Source organism: Pelobates fuscus, chromosome 9, assembly GCF_036172605.1.
Source record: "Pelobates fuscus isolate aPelFus1 chromosome 9, aPelFus1.pri, whole genome shotgun sequence".
Lineage (NCBI taxonomy): Eukaryota > Metazoa > Chordata > Amphibia > Anura > Pelobatidae > Pelobates > Pelobates fuscus.
In genome coordinates this window covers 80813959-80839370 of record NC_086325.1, presented here as the reverse complement: position 1 = coordinate 80839370, position 25412 = coordinate 80813959, and the positions used below count along the sequence as shown (strand labels likewise).

Genomic DNA, 25412 nt, shown 5'->3' with positions numbered 1-25412 from the left:
TTGCCTTGGGAGGCAGAAATCCTTGCACCTGCCCTTATTTTTGGCAAGTTACAGGTGAATTAACAGAAGCACTCTTGGTAACAGGTGTATTCAATGAAGTCTCAGTCTCCATACATGTCATAACATGGGGCAACCTGGAATGCACAGAATGAATAACTAGCTTACTGCTCATCTATTAATTGAAATACACACAGACTGCTAACATTACCAAGCATGGATTTGTGTTATTTATAGTTGTTTCCTCTGTCCTTAGGCTCAGTTCAATGTCATTAGGGCTTTCCTCTGTGTCCCATGCTAAGTCCAAGGCCTCAAATTAGCCTCCCAATTATGATTACTCCTTCCGTGTGCTTCAGGCCATTTTGCCTCAGCCTGACATATAAAGTGGTATTCCTGTGTACCATGAAATACTTGAGGCTTTATAAGAGACTGTATCCAAAATAAAGCCCAGTGTCATTTATTTGTGCTCTCATTATCTCTAGGCCATTCAGCCTAACATTGAAAGCCCACTTCCCAGGGGGCAAGTACAAACACCCATTTAGTCAAAAATTCACACTTTTTTTGTAGATGGTTCTACTAACTCTACTAACATGAAGCCTGTAGTATATGGATTTGACAAATGGAGGCTGAAGTTGTGGAGTGACATTGTATATCTCTGAAGATTCAGTAAATATGAACTACGTAGCATTCATAGAGATCTGCACATGTGTAAGTGACACAGACTGTTCATGTGTTTCCAAGCAATGTCTCGACTCACTTTAAAACCCCTCCAAGGTTATCATAGAACCTCATCATAATTTTGCAATCTGATCAGCACCCTTAAATGTTTAAATGGAAATATATCAGTGGGACAGTCAAGTCCTACAAAAAAGAGCTCAATTTCATAGAGTGCTTGACTAGCAAAAAAAAAAAAAAAAACTGCCCAAGATCAAATCCTGCATGCCACCTCACTTACTCTGTACTCTTAGACATTCCAACACTTCCTGCTATTTTAATCCTTTAGAAAAATGATACAAGGCTGCAGGATGAAACTCATGTATGGTAATGGCTCAGGTTGGAAATTCATTCTGCTCCTTCTTGTCTGGCATCTAATGCCTCCTCGAACCCAAGACCACATCTGGCCTAGTACTATTTATTATAGATCTCCCACAAGCTCAGCCTCATGTTAAATTGGATTTCCCAATTTAGATTTAAAAAATGAGGACAGGTTAGGTAGCATAACGCTTCATTTTAGCATGGTTACTGTCTAATCTTGGATATAAGCATGTTTATTTATGTGAACAGTCATTACTAATAACATAACGCCCCTTTAGTTTGAACCGGGTAAGTAAGGTCCATAGTTATCTTTAGCAGGGTTCTGGGTTTTAGCTAAATTCTCCTATATGGCTCCTGCTCACAGCTGGTAGTAATAGAATTAATAAAGTAATAAAATGTATATGTACCCTATTTTTGTTTCTTATGTTAGAGATCTTCAAATTAAGTTAAATATTTTGACTATATAAAAAATGTGTTTAAATCAATGCAGATCTTTAATATGTCCCACTAAAATCCCCAGCACCAGGCACAAAGTACCCTTAATCTGGTGCTAAACTTGGATTGATGAGATCTGCAAAACCCAGCATTTGGAGTGGTAGCAAGCAGGCAACATCTGGCAGTCCATCTCCAATAAAACAGATAACCTATCATGCAAACTGTTTTAATGTATGTTTTTTTTTTCATGGAGAGCATGCTCAGATGAATAAATTGCTTAAAACACCCAGCAGGCCATGCAGTTTAGCTTCCATTATGTTCACTTATGCATATACCTTCAGTATACTGGCGTTAATATCACTGCAGGAGCTGTGGAATAGAGCACCTATAATGTCCACATAGAAGCAGTAGAGAACAGTAGCTGAAGTGCTGACTATATACATACATACACATACACGTGTGTGTGTTTCTCCATTCTCAATGACCCATGTAAATACTGAAAAAGAGACAGAATCATTACCGACAGAGCAACAGATAACCAATTTCATCTTTTTACAGCTCAATCCTTAATGATCAACAATATACCATACATATCATAATTTAATGGACTATGACTTGACCCTGCTCATGAAGGGGTTAAAACTCACTGAAACAAATGCATTAGTTACTGGCAACCTCAGCATGCAAATAACACTAATATATCACATATCACAGTGGAAAGTGTATTTGTGCAGAAGATCTTCATTTTAGGGACCTGATAACAAGACCTGTTCAGTCTGAAATATTAATGTACCACATCATCTTGTAAGAGTGATATACCGGTTCATTAAAACACATTAAGCCCTATGATGTAGCATGCTCATTCTCAGAGGAACATTCTAGGCAGCCTTGAAGTGACTTGAATAGAAGATGATATGGGAATAATGCAGCGAGGTTCACTTTCATTAAAGCTAGTTTGTGCCATGGCCATACAGACCACATTAGCCTTTAATTAATTTTGATATATAAACCTCATTGCTACATTTGTGCTAGAGGTTCAGAAATACATTTGTAGTTCGTTTTAACCGTTTTTTTTTTTTTTTGCAGATTTCCCTTTGTAGATGTTTCTTGCAGGTTTCTACTGAATTCATTTAAACTGTATATTTTTTTTGACATGGCTAATGTAATAAATAATACTAATATTAACATTTTCAGTTAAGGATATTGTTTTGTTATAATTAACGTAGCGGCTTTGTTATAATTAAGGCTTTGTTATAATTAACTTAAGTCAGTTAACTTAATTTTTTAATACTGAGCATTTATAAATGCACATAATTGTTGTTATTTCATACACGCTATTAGTTTGTACTAGTTATTCATTATATGCTCTGAAAAGAAAGCCCCGCTGTTCTGTTTTTAATAGTCTGGTACTGAAGGAGTTAAGCTTTGTGTTTTGCAGTGATTACATATGTAAAAGGCCTCTGACAGAGTTCAATCCAACGTGAGGATACACCTTTGGCTGTGAATTATTTGCAAAGGATGTGACTACTAGTGTGATTATCTTTACCTTGAATCCTTGCTTTGGGGGAGAACTGCATTTTATTTTCCAACTGCATAGTAAAGCACCATTTATGCTGTATGCTTATACCAACGATCTGAATTCTATTCTTTTGAGTTCTTGTCTTTCCTCTATGCCTTACTTCACCCAGGCAATTTTACTCCCCTGCTTCATCTTATATTTAGTACTCACTTACTTACTTTATAGCCGTCAAAATTTCATATTAGTCAACCTTAAACCACACTCTGAACATAGGAACATTCACCTGCTCACTAGCATGAACAATGAAAAAAGAGACAATGTTGTGAGATTGTACCTAGTGAGGATGGTGGATAGATTAGACAGACAGGCATAGAAATAGACAGATGATCCACAGCTAGATGCTCTTTAGTTAGACAGACAGGCAGAATCCCAGCACAGTGTCCTATTAATCTAGACAGAAAGAGGTCCTATCTTAGATGCTTTTTAGAAAAAAAATTTTTTTGGATTGGGCTGTGATAGAGGTTTGGCAATGGAGCAACCATTAAGGGACACAAAGCTTAGAAAGGTAAATAAGTATCATTTTCATATATGAGATGTGCATATGGTATTTTCCACAAAGGTCCTCTAGTCAGAATCCCACCTTGTCTCTTTACTGTTTTAAGTTACACAAAGCTTTGTTTAATGTATCTATGTACTAATCTGGAAATGATTAGCACAGGTTATCCATGAGTCTCTCTGTGAGAACCTGCCTCTTAGTTAGAGAGACCCCTTGTCACCAGTGTCTTCGGATTACATTCTGCTTGTAATGTTATGAGATTTTAGTCGGTAAACAAGACAGAGCTTAGTTTTATAAGGGAGCTGTGTATATATGTTTTGTAATGTCAAACATCAGAACATGTGGGGGCAGTGTTTAATGGACCCCTGCCTAGGGAGCCCTAACCTTTATATATTTGCATGATGAATGCACTATACACATTTGTGTATGTTGAAGGATGACTTTCCCTATATACCTGTATTGAAGGTGTTATTGTTCCTATGTCCAGAAGAGGTTTCTAACAGCCATAGTCTGGTTTTTGGATCTGTTATAGGCTGTAAGTTAGATTCTCAATTAATATCAGAAAGATTACATTTTAAGGCAGACATTTACGTATTGTGTGTTTATTCTTATCATCTACAGACTACAGGAGAGGGAAAGGGCATCTGAAAGCCCCTTGTGGGATCCTTCCATTTAAATACCCGAATTGAGTCCTCTCAGGGGTATTTCGTAGTAATGACTGACATTTGTATTTTTTTTTCTGTTCTGTCTTTTGTAGATCTTTTTTTTTTTTACATTTAAATCTCACATCAATTTTAAATACTGAATAATGCATAGTTAATAATATTAATGATAATCATAATAAAAAGAAGAAAACAGTTTCATATAATGCCTATATTACAATATTACAATATTCTAAAACCAGCATGAATAGTGTGGTTTCTCTGCAAAGAATAAAGCATTACAGCAATCACATTTGTGCATTCAAATATTCACACTTCTGCAATCATAGGCAGTCACATAATCTATACCGAGGAGGGAGGAACAGAGAGGCTGACTGCTCGGCTACAGAGAAAGAGGGAGAGAGAGGGAGAGAGAATGTATTCAGCTTTTTCTCCTCGTAGCTCAGTCCATAGTTGCAGTTGTGTTCATCATTTCCCCACACCTCCTCCTCCTGCTTCCAATATCAGCCTCTGATCATCAGTAGTAGCACCAGCAACAGCAGCATCGGGAGAGCTGGCTGCTGGCTGCCCAGGGCGAGCTCAGCTCCAGCTTTAAATGCTATTGCAGAGTCCTAATGATCTGTTAAACCCATTTGCAATCCCACCCCACACCCAGTGGCTGCGTGGTACGATCCTCAGGAGCTGGATGGTGAACGCCTGCTTGTGAGGCTGGATGCTGAGGAGGTAGCAGTGTCTGGCTGGAGATAAGGGAGTGCTGCTACTACTGCTGCTGCTGGGGCTGCTATCATTACCTGACCCCACAGAACTGCCCTGACCAGGCACCCTTTTTACCGACCCCTTGTACTGGACAGCTAGGTGTCATACCTGACCAGGAATTCAGCGTGGATTTACTGTATCTCATGCTTGCTTCGCAAAAGAGTCGGTCAAGCAAGGGCATCACTGCTAGATTATGGCAAGACCTGTGCAAGGAAACCAACCAGAGGCTTCAGAGCTGCTCAAAGTTCCCAGTCACTAGGTAGGTGAATCGGGTGATATATTTATATATTCCAGGCTTTCTATAAGCCCTCTAGTCTGGGTGTGGGGACTTGTGATGGTACATGTTTAATATTTGGCAATGCAGGGATACATAGATCCACGTGAGGATTCGGATACATTGTTTGCTTTAGCACAGGGGTTCTAGAATCACTTCAATGTGAGCCACTATCTGCGGGTACGTGGTGTAGGGAGTTCTTTTGGATAGGGAAGGGTGATTTCAGCACTCTAACAAGTGGACAGCAATCGGAACACAAGATCTTAGAGCGCTCTTACTTTCCCATAAAGAGAGATAATAGCAGCCTGAATGTGCTCTATATCAGAATGTGTTTGAGGCAAGTACAAGTGTATATATATTTTTTGGGAAAATAGAACAACAATTTTTACATTTGTACACTACAACACTACCAAAGCAGTGACTACACACACACACACACACATAAACTCTGTCTATATCATTTTTGTTTTTAATAAATCCTTTTAGTCAAGGAGAAATTATTTTAAAAATACATTTTTAAAAAAGCACTTTCCTTATATTGACATTATTTACATTTTTAGACTAAGCTGTCCTTATCAAATATTCTCATTTTTGGTGATTTTAATCAGACAATATGTCTCACTACCATAATAGTTTTAAGTAGTAATGTTTCTTGCTGTTTGCCAAACACTTTACTATTGTATGAGTTATAGTACCTGCAATTTAACTTGCATTGAAAGATACTGTTACTTTAAAGTAATTGGAGGGAATATATTGTTGGCTTGTAGGAAATGATTGGTGAGTTGTTCTAGATCACACAACTGCTGTAAGTAACATTCAAGTCACATTAAATCAAGATATAAAGCTTTTTGAACCTCACTCTCCTCAGGATCACACAGTCTTTCAGTAGGTGGATATTACAGTAATTTATACATGGTTGGAATCAACACTTAATATTATCTGCTATCATAATATCACAGTAGGAAAAGGTCAGATACATTAGCAATCTCTCTTATAATGTTAATAAAAAAACAATTTGAGCTCTTTGGCCTTTGTTGGTTTTTGGTTGCTTTAAATGTAATTTCGCCATGTAGGCCAGAAATATACTATATACCTTAGAGAAGACATTTTATCAATGCAGCAGATATATAGAATAGCTTAGAACGTGACTGAAATTATTCTGCCTTGTGAACATATACCACATTTCTTTACTTGCAATTCTGTTGTGACACCTCCAGTCTCATAAAATGTAGTGCATCTACTGCTGTTGCAAATTGCTGCAATAGCTTATTTAAATGTCTTTAAATGTCTCCTAATTATTGATCTTAGTTCTTAACAGGGTGGTCAAAAGAGCAACACCATGTGCAATATATCTTCAGTTGGGCATAATTCATTTATCGATTCAGAAGAAGGATAAATATATTTGAGAATTATTTTTTAAATTATTTTTAATGTAGTGGAACAACAAAAGTATATAAATATTTATTTTGATTAGAAATGGCATGAAACAAGTTCTATAAAGCTAAGGTTTAGATATAAACTATCTCATGGAAATCTGAGTTCATTTATTAGAACTGCCTTTGCAGATAGTCCTAGTGTGAAGTGAAGTGATTGTGTCCGTACGTGGATAAGCAGGATCCAAAGCACTCCCTTTTTCCAAAATCACACAATATAAACAAAATATATGGATAGCTGCAAAAAGAGTGTGTTTTTCACTATATAGATGCCTTTCTTTGTTCATTCTAATGGCACTGTATAATAGATTGTATTGAATACAAGGGTCTTAGTTTCCAAAATCATAAGCTATAAATAAGCTAATAGTATCCATAATAATCATATTTTTGTGTATATATGAGGCTAGATAGCTAGACAGACAGTCAGATGGACAGTTAGTCTGTTTATAGTGCATTAAATTGAACACATGTTTATTAAATCATACAGTCGAGAACAATAACAAGTAATTATAGGTACTTGTAAATAAAATATTGTAATGAAATTATTCTGACTTGGGAATATATTAAGATATATCTTATACATTATAAAGTAACAGTGTGTTTATATACTTTACGCAAATTACAATGCAATACTGATTATAATTTATTAATCACAGAAACAAAACTATAATTTTAGAGTAAACATATGAATGTGAGCATGAACGTGTGTATGTGTGTATGTGTATTTATACATGAAGTTTATCATGTAAAGGTTTCTGGTGGATCTATAGCCACATTTAAATACTATACTCAGTTTTGACTTAAGATTTTCCCAATGATAAAACCAATTATCTTAACCCATTTGATGCCAGTAAGGAAGGGTAATACTCTATAAGACACTCTTGAGGTCCAGATACCCTTTTACAACATACATCTAAATTCAATAATAATCTCTATTTCTGATTGAGACCAATATTGCAATTTCTCTATGTGTTTAGAAATGTAATTTCACAGGAGCATTAGAGGTATAGCCTAATGCGGATCTACAGAACATGATTTTTACTCATCCAGAAAATGCATAAACTATAAGTCATCTTAACTCCATTAATAGATATTCACATGAGCTATATCTTTATGTCATATATACTGAGAAACAAACTGTTTATACTAGTTTGAAATCTTGGACATACATATTTTATCAATTTAAATAACAGGGAATACAATTTAACATATGCATATACTGTATTATGATTATTTAAATCTGTAAAGAAGTATATGTGCACATCATTCTCGTTGCAGTCTCATTGAAATTAATATTCATAGGTTTTTATAAGAATGTGTGCAAACTTTGAAATAGCTGTCATTTTTCTAAATATTTTTAATCATAATAAGGCTTAGCCTCTTGGGAATCAATTGATTTTGGAGTTTGATGTTTGAAGTGTTACCCATTCATATTTTAAATGCCACTGGTGTTACAAACATAAATTGCGTAAAATAGAAGTATGTAAGCTAGGTTTTATCATACAGCATTTTATAATAAGAGAGTGACATGCATGTCTTTGGTAGTTAATCTATTTCTGGATGTGGTAATAAATTCCAAAAACTTAAATTTATCTTGATTACATTTGACAAAAGCCCAGACTTTTTATTTTTGATGTTTTTCTGTCAGTTCAGCAATGATAGTATTTGAAAACAGTAACTGTTAACATAGTTGGAATAATGTCTCTCACTTGTTAACTAATATAATAAAATATAATCTAACTTTTTGTGTAGTGCAGTTCCAATGTATATTGCTAACTGCATGTCCTTTAAAACATGGTTATCAGTGACACTTTTGTGGTTGAGTGACAAAAGATGAAGTTGTAGTGACTTTACAATTGACTGGCATGCTATAGAGTGATTATATGTATCTGATTCGCACCAAACTGTAACTATTTAAATCTACTTGCTAAAGGTCATGTCGATTGTGAAGTCACCTAGGACATCTAACTTCCTTGCATGACTATATTAAAGCTGAGTTGGACAGGAGTAATAGTTACTCGTCGACATTCAACTTGTAGAAAAGTTCAATGAAAATAGGTGGCTTGATGTTTCAAAATGGAGATTTCCAGTCACGTTATCAAGGTGCCGGACGTGACTAAGCAACTTGTAAAAACAACAACAACATCACCAAGCTACAAAAGGGTAATCAATTAAACATTATAAATCAATAAACTAAGAATGGGTTCCTTTGGGGGAACAACCATGAAATTAAACCTTGCTTGCTCCCCTTAATTATTCACCACATGTTTTATGGGGTTAAGATGCAAGTACATTTTTAATAAGAATCCCTACAGATGCCATGCCATGACACTGTCAGATATAGCAACCTTTTCTAAGAAGTCTATACAAATATCAGTGCTGTTGTTGCAAAATGGAAATGCTTAGGAGCAGCTACAGGTCAGCCATGATGTGGTAGGCCACACAAGCACATAGAACAGGACTGTTTGTTGTTGAGTGCTGTTTGTACAATATATTTATATCAGGTTACAACACTCACTTCCAAGTTCCAACGTACCCCTTGGAGCAAAGAAAGTAGAAGAACCATTTAGTGTTACCTTCATGAAATGGGTATCAGTGTCCTAGAAATTGCACAACCCTCTGTCCTTGCCCTACACAACACCACGTGGTGTAAGATCTATTGGACTATTGGACTTGAGGTTGATGAATGCTACCAATATAAATGACCAAACTTCAAAGTTTGGTGAGAGTAGAATAACGGCCAGGGCTGTTTTTCACGAGTCAAGCTGCCCCTTTTTTTCTGCTGGTGGAATGTTTTAATACTACAGGATGTAATAAAATTCTAAATGATTTACGTCTTTGTATTATATGAAATAATAGCATTCTAGATTATTCTCTGCTTTACCTTTGTGGCAGTTCTTTAACCCCTTAAGGACTTAAATATGAATATTAATCTATAATTAAGCAATACAGAACAACATTAATATTTTTATAGTTCATGGTATTATGGTCGAATATGTGGATAGAAAATACACAAAACATTGTAATATTAAATGTATATTTAATATAACTATAATAAATAAACAGATGCTAGCAGAATGTCAATTTACCACAATAATTATACAATACAAAATTACTTACAAAAGGTTGCTAAATGTTTTACAAAAGGCTATTACAGTTGCTATAACTTCTGGAAATAAAAGGGGGAATCATGACATGTCACACATGTCATGTGTCCTTAAGGGGTTAAGTAAAAATATTTATTCTTTTAACATTAAAATGTCCCTATGGATAAATGAATGTCCATAAAGAAAAGCTATGTTGTTTTCAAAACAGAAGCATGTGGCTGACTTGCCATCTTAACTAACATATATGTAATCTCAAACCCATGTGAGTGATAAATATTCACCTAATATCTGTGCTCAGCTAACTAATTTCCCAACCATAGTAGAGAGCAGAAAAAGTGAAACTCTCTACATATTGATTTCCACAGCTCTGGGAACAGATGATCAATCAGCAAGTGTCTACATATGTTTGACTCTAAATTATTTAAAAAAATATATATATATAACAATTAAAATTAATTAATTAAAACTATAAGCCTATATGATTTTTATTTTATGCAAACCTATAAGATCATCAATTTCTGTACTGACAATTTTGCGATGTGCAGCAGTTTAAGTAAGAGAATATAATGCTGTTTGGATCCATTCAAATCTGTTCATATCCATACAGGAATGAGTGCACTGATGCAATGACCCATTAAGCCAGTAGGTCACTGTTTACATGCTACTGCTGCTGCTGTACACTCTTATACAGAAAACCTATTAGACCAAAGTACTTCACAGAAAGTCTTCTACAGCAGGGTTTTTATTTTAGAAATAAACAATGATTTGTATGTTTTTATCTTGTCTTTCTGTACATGTTTGGAAGAGGGAGACAAGAACAAGAGGAATGGTCCACTGTGCAAGTTTTTTTTTTTTTTTTTTAAGCTTACAAAACTAAGCACATTTAATATAATATAATATGCATTTTAAGAGAATGTGCTATTCTATTAATACTTTAAACACATTCAGTGGCTGAAGCATAATGAAAAAAAAATATTTATATTGCTGCAGAGTAACAATCATCCATCTCTTCTTCTTCTTCTTCTTCTTCTTATTATTATTATTATTTTTCTTATTATTACTTTTTTTTAAAGGCAATGTCCACCAAATACAGCATTTTATTTGCCGACAATTGATAACAATTTTTGCCCGTCTACTTATTTCTATCTATCTATCCTATCCAGTATATATATATATATGTATGTCTCTTATTTATAGTTTCTAACTATTAAAACTTTATATCATACACTTCTCGTGTTTACTGTATATTCTGATGTATCAATTTTGAAACATATATCAACATGTCTAAATAATCCAGTTTGAAACTATTAGTTTGTAACATTATGAACTGAAAAGCAACCCACACATGACAGGATACATTGATGCCAAAATGCAGTTTCAATGAAATATATTTGTTGTTTTTTTGTGTGGTTAGTTTGTTTTAAGCTGTGTAACATCGTGGGGCTTACTTGTGTTTTGCATTTTTCTTCTTTCTATGAAATTGAAGAGGGCAACATTTAATGCTGCTAAGATAATTATTATTGGAATACTGTGAATGATACTAATCAACATAGTAGCCATAGATTGAGGAACATGTGTCATTTTCTAGATTCTAGTAATTCAGTTTTTCATATGAGTTCCAGGTCTATTAAGTCACAAACTAAAGTAATGATCTCTTCTTAGTATGAATATTATGCTCCTTAAACATTAGCTTAAGGATGCCTTCTCCATTAGGATCAAAGGCTAAATCCTTTTTCAGAGAGATATTAAACTGACATAAATGTGCAGTCAATAGAATGTGGATCTCTGTTCTTTATCATTTATTTTACAATATGTTATGTTGAAATAGACAATAAGTCACTTCATCATGAATTTTTCAGACACATTCACTTTAGATATTTATATCTGTCGTGTGGTATTGTAAAATCAGAAGAAATTGTTGGATATAGGCAAGATTAGTAACTAAACTAAGGATTGTGCAGAGTGGACAAGAGAATTGCAAATTTTAGGCAGGCCAACATAACTACAAAGAAAAATAAATAAGAAAAAAATGTACTTTATATCTGCCTTAAATTTATGGCCTGGAATTTGCACTTTTTATATCACAGACACAAGAAGAGTATTTATCAAGATTAATTTACCAAGAAAGGTGTATTGACTGTTTAATAACAAGGAGTGATATATACATACACATACACAGAGAGAGAATATTAAGGCTTTCCCAGATGCTAGAATCAATAAGATAACAGATTACTAGGTGATGTTGGGGTGCAGCTGTACAACTTGAAATGTAAGAGGTATCATGTAGTCCTAATAGTGTGATAAAGAATGGATAATAAAAAATTGCCTCTACTTGGATTGAATAGAAAAAAAACAAAAAACACTGGCCATTTGCGTGTCTGTCTCACTCATCCTTTTTGCTGTACAATTTTCGATCAATCCATTTTTTTTTGCTTTGATGCAACTGAAGCTGAAAATATTCAAGGCTGTTTAGATGAGAAATTACAACATTTACAATGATCTCTTAAAGCCGGTAACATTAAGCTTGTACTCATCAGTAAATTCCTGCAATTGAGTTATTAAAATACTTTTACTTGTGAAAGTGAGAGACTAATTATTTCTCTTGAGATGAGAGGCAAGGAATGATTTCTAGTTTGGTAAATATGAACTTGCTAGGTCCTAATTAATATGCCACTGGACTATGTACATTTTCCTTAATTTGATTCAGCAAGAAAAGTACTTCAATTTGCATAACATAACAGATAACTTTAGATACTTTTTTATCACGGAGACCAACAAATAGCAAATTCAGCAACATGTCAGGCTAAGATAATTAACTGTCATATGATGTAGTGTGATCCATTTTGCTCCTGCTGTGTGTGTTATCAGATGTGACCCTCACACTAAAGATATACTGAAGTTTTAATAAACTTTAGTTTCTGACAATGAAGATGATCTGTATGTAAACAGTGTTTGCTAATCAGAGAAATGTATGTATAATCTATTCAAGAACAAAATTCAGGCTGTGGCTAGAGGTGCCTCAGTATCATTTTTAAAAATTTGCTTTGATAATCCAATCTCATTGCCCCCAAAAATGTGGATGTATTTAAGTAAAAATGCTGTTCAAAGTCTCTACTCTACGAGTCACTGTATTTCCATCAATTCTTTGGAATGGCAGAGACTACCCCTCTGTTCCTCTCTAATGTCTTCTGTCATTATTGTATTCTACAGAAATGGCCTTACATACAGTAGCGTAGATTAATTGTTGTGAATACTACATTTTTCATATTAAATTTATTTTTTATTTTTTAACCTTAGGTTTGACTGATTTAATAAACATTTAATAAACACAATAAATAAAGCATTTAATAAACACAAAGTGACTAACCCAGGTCTTTTGTTAAACAATAAGACAATTCTGATGAAAACTGGATATATGAACCCCTGTGCTTGTACACATGCATATGTTCTATTTGGTGTGTATTATGTTATGTGCATATCTATGTTTAGAAATAGTGTTGTCGCGAACCCGAACGGCGAACGCGAACCAAATGTTTGCGAACCGGCGAACCGCGCGAACCGCCATTGACTTCAATGGGCAGGCGAATTTTAAAACCAACAGGGACTCTTTCTGGCCACAAAAGTGATGGAAAAGTTGTTTAAAGGGGACTAACACCTGGACTGTGGCATGCCGGAGGGGGATCCATGGCAAAACTCCCATGGAAAATTGCACAGTTGATGCAGAGTCTGCTTTTAATCCATAAAGGGCAGAAATCACCTAACATTGACACCTGTCCTCAAAGCCCTGCCCTGATACACACTGACACAGAGCAGAATAGAGACTGTTCACCGTCCACAGAGACCATGATACACACTGACACAGAGCAGAATAGGGACTGTTACCCCTACATAGGGTCACTTGGCAGATATGGATTGACACCTGTCCTCAAAACCCCTGATACATACTGACACAGTGCAGAATAGAGACTGTTCCCTGTCCACAGAGACCATGATACACACTGACACAGAGCAGAATAGAGACTGTTCCCCGTCCACAGAGACCATGATACACACTGACACAGAGCAGAATAGAGACTGTTCCCCGTCCACAGAGACCATGATACACACTGACACAGAAGCTGGCAGGCAGGCAACTGCTCTTCTATTACAGTGAAAACAAATTATTTATTTTAAATCTAAAGCTTAACCAATTGTTAAAACAGATATGAGTGGTGGCACTGGGCAAGTAGGCACAGTATCCAATGTGAACCTCACACTGAAGCTGGCAGGCAGGCACCTGCAATTACATTACACAGGAAAAAAAAAAAAAAAGCAGCCTGATGTTATAGCCCTAAAAAGGGCTTTTTGGGTTGCTGTCCTTACAGCAGAGATCAGATGAGTCCTTCAGGATTGTAGTGGACACTGAATACCCTAGCCTAGCTATCAATTTCCCTATCTAATCAGCAGCAGCTAAACTTTCCCTCCTCTCACTAAGCACGCAGCTTCAGAATGAATCGAAAATGGATGCTGGGAGGGAGGTTGGAGGGTGTGGAAGGGAGGGAGTGCTGCTGATTGGCTGGAATGTGTCTGCTGACCGAGAGGCACAGGGTCAAAGTTTGCCCAATGATGACGAATAGGGGGCAGATCGAACTGCGCATGTGTCCGCCCGCCGCGGCGAACGCGAACACGCTAAGTTCGCCGGGAACTGTTCGCCGGCGGACAGTTCGGTACATCACTATTTAGAAATAGTAAAATACAGAGTAGATAGCACACACAGATCTTTTGAAGCATTTGTAAGCATAACAAGCAATTATACTATCTGAATATCAGTTTTACTGTTTGTTGACCACAAAAAGGCTTTGAAAATATTCTTGGTTCTCCACATCCTCCACATTAAGCCATATCTGCTTTGTCTCTTTTCACTTAGAGAACATTCTATTAAAAGTTATTTAAATTTATTAAGTCTCTCTCCAAAAGCACGTAACCTACCTTCAATAATATTTACTCCAATAAACACAATTGTACAGATGTGACCTAATGCTACTTGTTCAGATGCATGTCATGCTTGATGAAGACAACAAATGGTCAAAATGTTGCTGGGTCTACTTTGATAGTGGGATAAAATCACTTTTGGAATATGTCATCTTGTTGCTGTGCATTTACCTACTTGTTATCCATTGCCTGATTTCCACTTCTCCCACGTATGATAGGCATACTTACTTACCAGCTAACATCATATTTATATTGGTTTCTCAGCTCCAGTACCTACATTTACGTCCATGTAAATATTTTCTACATCTAGGTTCTCATTTTTTCCATGTTAGGTACATCAAGTGATTTGCTATTCACCACCTTGCTTTCTTGCTATATAAATGTATACCATACCATTTCTTATGCAATCCGTCATTTCATTATGTTCTTGTTTGTTTTATTGAACAGTAACATATAACACAGCTCTGTACAATGAGTTCTGTCCATATAATTTGACTTTTATGAGATTTCAGTTATTACTGTGAAACAAAGCATGTTCTTATATTTTGCGTGGTCTATTGTTCCAAGTCAATGGTTTTTATAGTGGTTGCTGCAATTACTCTTCCCAACAAATACTTATTTTACAATATAATAATAACTTTTGAATTAAAGATATATTTTCATTGATATTACCTTTCACTTATTAATATTGACTAAGCCTACATTTGCTTTCTTAATAATTTTACTTTAGATAACGAAATATATTTTTATTAAAATGTAATATTTCGGCAATTGCTCGAAATATTAATAAGCAAAACATCTGACAACATATAATGGCTATCAACATTAAGTTATCAAGTGGGCCTGTAATTTGTTTGAGTAGACCATCCATTAATTGATATAGAAATTCTGTTTGCATGTTCATCTAAATAATTATTTGATTATTGCACTTAAGTTGGAATAGTGACACTATTGCAGGTACTGGAAGGTCTTATAATCTTGCAATACAATCCATATCTGCAGAGACAAAAATAATTATTGTTTTTGGTTTCTCCTGTGACAAACAAGTATACTAAGATACCTCAAATGAATATTATGATCTGAAGATATCTTGTTGTTTGATTAATCTAAATCTGGTTGAACAACTTTGTCTCCAAAAGCCATTGTTAGTATTTCTAATTAACAATCAATAAATCAATCAAGTTTGGAGTATATTTTACTAAAAATGAAGCTATGAATAACATTTTACATAGAAAACATTATTTACCAATGCGTCTATGATTACAACCCTGATCTTGACCTTAGGATTCACACTTTTTTTTCTATTGTACATTTTTACATTTGTGTATGTCTATATGCATGTTGCTATGCTTGTTGAAAAAGTAGAACATCCAATATGAAATCTATCTTGTTTCTACAAGTAGTAGTAAGTAGTTATTGCATTACATTTATACAAATGTATGGTAAAAGTGACTAATAATTATGATTACATTGTAAAATACTGTGATTGATTATGCTTATATTAAAGTCTGACATTCTTTCTTTCTCTAAAATAGTCACTGACGTCATTCATATGTTCCAATTTCACTTGATAGCCTGTATGCGCAATTTAAAATTAAACTTCTAATGAACCTACATCTAGAATTTTCACCCTCTGGATTTTTTTTGTTTGGATGACTGACATATCTCAGGCACATAATTTAACATTCTTTCCCAGAGCTACTTTTTACCACAAAACATTCAAATTACTCCTTTTATTTAAAACCACATTGAAAACTAGTCTTATCTCTGTTCTACAAAACATTCATTTGCTGAAAAAAAAGCTAAATACATGAGAATGCCAATGGGGCAAAACAATGGATAGATAAAAACAAAACAAAGCAAAAAATGAAGCAAACAACAATTGTATGCACTAGCTGTTATTTGATTAAGGAACATCCTACAAGGAAATCTGCCTTTATTTTTATACTTAACTCTGCCAGCAACAGTTTTGGAACTGATGAAAACAAATTGTAATTTAATATGGAGATCGAATGGAGTATGTTATCAAAATTTAAATGAATTAAGTTTAAGTTGTTATAGTGCCTGTGATATTTTCCTTCTTCTCTTACTTTTCAAATTGTTTCCTGTGTTCTGTATGAAGGCTTTTAACCCCTTAAGGACAGATGATGGATATATTCCATCATGATTCCCTTTTATTCCAGAAGTTGTGTCCTTAAGGGGTTAAGATCGGTTTTAAGCCCTGCCCCCAAGCCGGCTGATTCTGAGAGCTGGGAATGTAACTTCCCTGCTCTCATACCAAACCATACCCTGATGTCAGCACACATAACTGACATAAGGTATCATTTTGCCACCCAATGCGCGCTCCAGCAATATCAAAATGTCCTCCTCTTGTGATTTACATCTCTTTTAGAACCCAAGGAATTCACAGAGATAAGCAGCAGTGAAACAGTATGGGCAGGTATGGGGTTTGTCGCCAGACTGAGCATCCTTGTAGGCTTTGGTTGGTCACGTGAGATTTTTGCGCTAAACTTGGTGAGAGCTCAGCAAGGACCGAGACAGACACAGAGAGCGACATGGCAGTGAGTGGGGCTTCTAACCGGGCAAACTGGATCCTTTAATTCCTGGAGTTCCAGGAGCATTGTGTATTGCTTATATAGAATCCAGGACCATCGTAGACTGAATAAATAAACCTTCACCCAGACTGAAATACATGGATTCCCTATGAGTGTAATTTGATTGGCGCATCACGGCAAATGCCGCGCATGCGCGTACGGTCTGCAATGCTTCTCTATGAGAAGCTAGTGATTGGACCCGAACAATAAGTCACTGATCATGCAAAAAGGGGCAGGGCGTAATGCCGCAAGGTCAACTAAAAAACTGTAAGAAAACAAGGTAAATACTTATTTTAAATGTAAATATTGCTAAGAATTAATTGGAATGGTGTTTGGTGATATAGAGTATATTAATATATATAAAATACATCTGAAATATAATATATTGGAAGATAGTACAGTGTTCCTTTAATAATTAATTAGCTTCCTGAATAGTAATATTGGTATTTTGTTTATTTGGACTAATTATAGCAAGTGATAAAAAAAGCTTTTTTAAATTAAGTGATTATTTTTTTTCTTGTATTTGTAAAAAGAATCTGTTGCCAGAATTTCTGCAATGATCCTTACATTTCCAGTAACATTAGCTGAGCACATCAACAAGTTAAGAAAATGAAGCAGATTTGTCATGTTATTCTTTGCGCAATAGTTTTAAATATATGTAAGCTACAGCAGTGAAAGCAAATCATCCATCTGCAACATCTTTTTATAATGACCTTGGAGAAGGGCTGGTACACCCAGAGGTCATTTTCATTTTGCAGAGCAAACATTGAACCCAGAGTCTCTGCTTGATTGAAAGATTGTGGCAGTCGGTTGAATTATGATACAAAGGGGAGGATTTATCAAAATATTCCCATTTTTTTTTCTGTTCATATTTATTACATTGTTCTAAAAAATAGTCTAATAGTGTGGACATTTGTATGCCTTAATTTTACCATATTTTGCAGAAATATCCATTTATTAATATATATTTATCAATATCCATTTAGGAAAATACCACCAAATTTAGAATGGCAGAAAAAAACAAAAAGTGAAACAAAGCACTTTTTTTCTGGTGGAAAATGTGATGGAAAGATTGTTAAATCTCCAAAAAATTGAGTATATTCAAAAATGATGGTTAGGGTGCAAAAGAAGGAACACATAACTCCCTCCTCCCCCACCCCACACCCCCATAGACATACACAAAAAGCACAAAAAACACATAAAACAAAAAGCCAATGCTTCAAAGTGAAGCATATAGACAAGAAGAGTGATTCTGCAGGAATTCTTTCGTAGGTTAAGGATTTTGTTGGGAGAAAAATATTGGGCTTCCTTTACACCACCTTGGATAGTAATACAACTGCCTGTATTCCCACTCCATGAAACAAAATAGAAGTAATACTAATACAAGGTTGTAAGTGATTCCTGAATTGTTACTCTGAATTCTAAAAAGAACTAAGAACTCCTTCTCTGACATAGATGGAGGATGAGGACTTTACAGTCTTAGCAACCCAGTCACTATAGCAACAAGAAAGTCCAATATCGGGTTATACAGATTACAACAACACAGAAACATTTAAGAAGCCTTTTCTGCTGCTATGGTAACAAAGGTTTCCAACCGATTTTAGGAAGTATGAGTAAGCAGACCTACATAGAGATCAACATTGCCTTTAATCTAGGACATACATGTAATGATACTTTAATTTCCCTCTAATTATGAGCAGACAGCAGAGCAGAACAACTTCAGACCACAGTGAATGCAATCGTGGTAAGGTAACAAGTGTTACAAGAAAATAATCAGCTTATTAAATATCTGTGATGGAGCTTTTTTCTCTCTTCTTCGCTCTTCTGGCATTCGTTATGCAACAAACACCTTTTTTGGAAAAAAATGTTCATTAAGTTTAATGAAAGTTGAAAAGGGGACGTATGTGTTTAAAATCAAATTTTAATTGGTTGAATTATGATAAATGAAACTTTTGCAGCAACATTTGCTTCACCTTCAATAATAAAGAGTTCCCCATGTTATCACAAGTAATGCAACTATATCCATTTATTTGAAACTTTTTGGGGTAAATTAGTTATTTTAATTAATAACATATATTCAGTATTCTTTGTGACTTTTATAGTCCAGTATTAAAGGAGCACATAGAACACGTCAGCTTGCTACCAAAGGGGTCACGTACCCAAGATAATATGAAGATTACAACTCATTTATTAATCAATAATTGTCTTTTGTTTTGTTTTTTTTGCAACAGTGCATTAATTTTTTTCATGTAAAATATTAAGTCAAGCAATATTTTGTGAATTTTGCACCATTCTAAATTCACTTCTACAGTTATTTTTAGTTATATAGCAGAGATTCTTAGCATGGCCAGTAGGTGGCAATAATCAGCATGGTGTTTGGAATGCTAAATAATTTTTACAGTTTGAAATGATCACCTGCAAGCTTTCATAGAAACTCAATTAATATTTCTCATCAGACCAATTATTTACAATGAATGTTGTGTCAAAAAACACATTAAGTTAAAGTTACTAATGGTCAAACTTTTATCCTCTTTAACTTAGTGTCATAGACTAACTAGTTGGTATTGAAAAAAATATTGAATTCTCAAAATAACTGAATTGAAAAATGTAAATATGACTGCAATTTATTCATGAATGCATTTATAAAACAGGAAAGTTCCATATAATTTGAGGGCATAGTGTGTAAATATGTTTTGTCCTATGCCAATATCTGCCTAATGAAAAATATCAATAAAACATGTTTGATTGATTGCTCTTGGCTAAACTACCAGTTTGGTGCTTAACAGGTTGCAGGCGTTTGCCAGTGGTCTGCAAATGTAATGTAATGCGCATGACAAAATTGTCTACTCCCCTTTAAACATCCCAGCTTCTCTTATATACCCCAACATGTACAACTGTAGGTAATCTGAGCACAATTTTTTTAAGAGTCTAAAAATAATTGTGTACAAATAACCCATGTGGTCCTATGTCTGAATATATCCGACAAAATATTTTACCACTTGCAGTCCAATGTATGATTATCCCTGGAGTGTACTGCTGATCTTCCATACCGGGTGCCACAAAGGTGCATGACACGCACAGGGTGGGAGGTCCTGGTGGTGGAACGCATGCACAGGTTGCATTGCGTTTCACTGGGAGTTCACAGAGCGTTCTCCAATTCAGGTGTGAATTGTTCAATAAAAAATAAAAATATAAAAGAGACCTGCTGCTGCACCTAGTGGAAATATATTGCACCCCTTATGGTTAAACTAGCAAATAGTAAAGAAAATGGACCATAACATTTAAATCCTAAAATGATCTCCTTAATTCACAAAAGCCAGGAGAAATGTAATGAACAAACATTGACTAAGTTTGACATTCCAAATGTTTATTTCCTGGCCCAGCCAGCCTTATATAATTATTTGTGTTGTACATTTTGCATGAGACCCTAAACCTAAACAAACAGAGAACTAACAGTGTCACTGCAGATCTGCCTGCTTTGATACCATGTAGTTAACAAAAATTGACTCAGATAATGGTTGTCCTTGGTAGTGCACAAGTGCTGGCTTAGAATAATGCAGAATGTAATTTCTAAAAGCTTCAAAAATATATACTTCATAAACAATGGCTAACCTTGACACTGTAGGTGTATGTTAACAGCATTTCTCAGAATAATTAACCTTTCATCATGACTAGAAATGATCAGAAATACATTTCACATAAAATTGCTGAAACAGGCCACACTGACCCACATGGGCTGGGCAATGTAGCCGTAGTTTCAGGCTTTGCTTCAAGTATGAAGGTAGGCCTCGTAGGAAAATAGGAATAAAAAACATAGACACCGTTTAATTGATTTAGAGCAGGGGTCCTCAAACTCCGGCCCCGAGATGTTGCTGAACTACAACTCCCATGATTCTCTGGCTATCTATGTAATTCTATGTAATTCGAAGAATCATGGGAGTTGTAGTTCAGCAACATCTGGGGGGCCTGAGTTTGAGGAACCCTGATTTAGAGCTATCTCCAAGTCTTGGAGAAATCCATGTAAAGTCATAACCAGATTCATGGTCTAACTGAAACATTAAAATAAAACTATAGTGTTAGGAATACAAAGATGTATTCCTAACACTACAGTGCTGGACTTCCTATTTAGGTGTCCACCCTCTCCCAGAATGATTTAAAGAGTTATTTTACTTAGCTTTTTCTCCATCGTGAGGCTGGTCTTGCTATGGCTGATCCCACCTCCATGAATGTGCTCATCAATCTTAATCATAAATGTATCAAATGGTTGCTATTAGGAAATATGAATACATATGTTTTACCTTAATATAAACACCTTATGGTTCATAACATTATTAAAACCTAATTTAACCTTCTTGCATTTTTTGTTCTTTTGTTTCTTAGATTTGGGTCACCAGCCATAACAATTAAAATCAGAAATAATTAAAGGGTTAGTCCAAACACCATGACCACTTCAACAATTTGAAGTGGTCATTGTGCCTGGAGTCTGTATAGGCAGCATTTCACTATGAAACACTGCCAATTCAGAGATAAAAACCCATCTGCTGATGGAGGAGTAACTTCAACGCCAGCATTATTATTGGGATGATTTGAGCTGGCTAATATCAGTTGAGTAACTTTCATTCACAGAATGTCAGCCATTGACTTAGAGTGGTTCCCAAACTTTTTAGGTTCAAGGTGCCTTAATATTTCAGTATGTTTCCAAAGCACCCCAAGTCTTAATTTCTATGTTGTATAACTGTACAGTGCTGCCACATTTACTGGCGCTATAGTGTAATGTAGAGTGTTGGTGTTTGAAGGGGTGCTTGTATACATTTATTGTGTTTTAATACAGTGGTGTGTTTTTATGGGATGTATACATTTGATTGGAAGGGTGTACCTGAATGTAATGTTCACTTTTAAATGTGGATGTACATTGTATGAAGTATTTGTGTTTGAGTGAAGGGGTGTGTTTGTATATTTTTTTGTTTGTTTGAATACAAGGGTGTGTTTGTATGTAATATTTGTGTTAGATTGCAGGAGTGTGCTTGTATATTGTGCTGGTGTTTGACTGCTTGGATGTATGCACATACATACATACATACTTACATAAATATTCATGCACATTAACACACAGATGCATATAAATACACCGACACATACACACAAATTCATATAGAAACACACCGACACATACAGACATAAATACACACTGACATATACACACATGCACCCTGACACACACAAACATTGATAAATGCCCGCACCATGACACAGATACACACTGACAAAAAAACACACACCCTGACACAAAGATGCACATACACAGATGTATGCGTGCACACAGACAGATGCACACTGACATATATATACACACACAGATGTACACACTCACACACACACACACAAACATGTTATTTATTTATTTTTTATATCTCCAGCCACTCTCCTGTCAACTTTACTTATGTGCCAGGAGGGTGGCTTGGAGTCCTGCTGCCTCTGGTGGGAGTGAAGGGTCTGGAGCTCTTCGGGCTCCTCTCCCTTCACCCTATGGCTGCCTCTTCCCGTGCTGCCTCCCTGCAAGATGCTGGGAGGAAGTGACAGGCTATTATTTCCTCCCAGCCGGCCGACATTACAGGGGCCCGGTCGCAGTCTTAAAGGACCGCAGCACCTGACCGGGTCCCTGTTGAGCAGTAATGTTTCAAAAGGGTTATAATCATAGCACGGGGGGAAACATTCCGTGGCACCCCTGTGTGCTCTCAGCCAGTAAATTGCAATGGCTTCAGGTTTTTACAGCTATGCAGAAGCATGAAGCATGTCACCAAACCACTAAAGAGCATCAGATGCCTCAAAGGGACTCAGGTAAGGTGTCAGAGTACTCCTGTCGTCATACCCATTTCAATGGGCTGTAGTGGTTATGGTGACTGAAAAAATAATTTAATGATATATATATACAAGAAAAATTGGCACAAAAATGTTTAGCAGTAACCCAATGACTCCTAGTTATCTTCTTTATGACATATTATTTGTTTTAAATAATGATATAATTGTATCATTACAAACACAAAGAACACACCCAACAATTAAGCACCAGTGAAAATATTTTTTAAAGGATAAAATAATGATAATTACCTCATAATAAATTGTAGATAAAAGACTCCTCTCAGTTTTCCACACCATTAAAAACACCAAATATCTATAAATATAAATATATTTATATAAATATCTTCTCATCCTCTCGCGTAGGGCGAAATTGTATTATTTATATTTTCTTTGTTATAATATACTTGTTATTTTGTATGCTGCTTTTTCATCTCTATTGTCACGATTTTCCAACCAGTTGAGAGGATGATAAGCTATCACTTGTTTTAAATCTTATAAGTGCAATTTAAATAAATTGAGTGATTTTATGTTTGTTTCAGATCTACTCTGTGTCTTATTTTTATCTTCCTCTATATGTGGTGCTGCTATTTGGGATCCTTGCAAGAGAGAAGAAGATTTTAATACATTTTAACACATGCCTTCTATCAATATAAGTTTGGTAGTGCAATACTTACCAAATTCTCATTTTATTTTGTGTTTAGAGTGTTACACTATACTAGTTTTATATTTGCATATATTTGATGTTTCATATCATTGTATTGTACCTTTATCTTAAAGGGGTTAAACAGAGCGTCCTGTTCTTAGCTTTTTAGACACACACACACACACACACACACATACCTTAAAATTAAAATACTTATTACACAAAGAGTGAAAACAAATGAACCTAATTTAAAACATTCAAGAGCAATATAAGTATTTTAAGTCAAATAAGTAATGTAAATGTCTTGCATATCATACAAATATATTTACTGTATTAAAATGCATTTTGAAGCAAGATAATATAGAATTGTGATGTTTAAAGCTTTCAACCTGCTGTTTGTACTGGAGTCTTGATGTTAACAGAACAACCTATTATTAACCGCATAGCATTTAAGTTCCCCGAACACTACAGATACCATGTCCACTATAATCTGTGCTGCATACTCCTGCCAAAAATACTGGAAAGACAGATTTGCAATGCTGGGATATTGACAGGAATAGGTTAGCAACAGGAATGAAACTGGAGTAAGTATTGTATGCAGAACAGAAGCAAACCTTCTGGGCAGGAGAGGCACTGTCAATGGTTCTATATTAGCCAAGAGTCATTGCTGAAATGTCTGCCTGCTAAAGCTTCAGTTAGGATTTTATGTAAAATGGCATGACCCTAACCAATCAGGAAACTGAACAGAAGCCAAGCATTGACAGGCAGCTATCCAAGGTTCTGCAGGTGTTCGGTTAAAATGGTTCCTGACAGCTGTCCAAGGTGCTGCAGACACTTCATGTCATGGATATCTAGCACTGCTCTGAATTTCTATTCTCTGTAATAAGCATGCACATTTTAGCATTATTAATGGTGTGTAGGTGTTATTTTAAAGTAGCAGAGAATCAGTAATTATGTAGAGACACTTGCTGTTTACCAAATTTGTCATCCAGACAAAGCAGATCATATTTTGAAATCCCATGCAGCATAGTTAGTGATGTCATCCTTGCATTGCAAACCACAATATTTATAAGGACTTACACTGCAGTGTGTGACCCCTTATCTTTGGGCAGCACAGGACATATATGCCCCAGCCTGTTCAGGGTCAGTGGGGATTACACTCCTAGCAAACAGCATCTTTGATATGCTGGGAGAGTAGTTAGATAGGTTATATCTCCCCAGCTCATCTCCTGGCATCTCAAAAGGATATAACAGCTGTTGCCCAATAATATAGCCCCCACCAATTTTGGATAGACAGAAACTGTATACCCAACTATATTTTTATAATGCCATGCAGTATAAGGAATACACAATGCTGAGGCACGTTTTCTGGAAAAGTAATGCCATATCAGGCATTGACAAAAAATGGGCCCTGGCATTTATTGAAAGAGCAGCCAATGTAAGAGGGCTGGGCCAGATTGGAGGCATGTCAGTTTGACCCCCTCCAGGCTAGTCTATGCACAAATCCCTGCTGATTACCTCTTGCAGGAAAATGTTCTTTGTTTGTTTAGAACAGTGCAAGTGAAATTAAT

General features: G+C 35.4%; 1 protein-coding gene across 1 annotated transcript in view; it reads left to right on the top strand.

Annotated features, from left to right (window-relative positions):
• The first annotated feature begins 4651 nt into the window (after positions 1-4651).
• Positions 4652-25412, top strand: part of TENM1 (teneurin transmembrane protein 1) — a 642971-nt gene continuing 622210 nt past the window's right edge. Inside the window, exon 1 of the mRNA XM_063432113.1 lies at positions 4652-5219. The gene's annotated coding sequence lies outside the window, so the exon portion shown is untranslated. The remainder of the gene's footprint in view (positions 5220-25412) is intronic.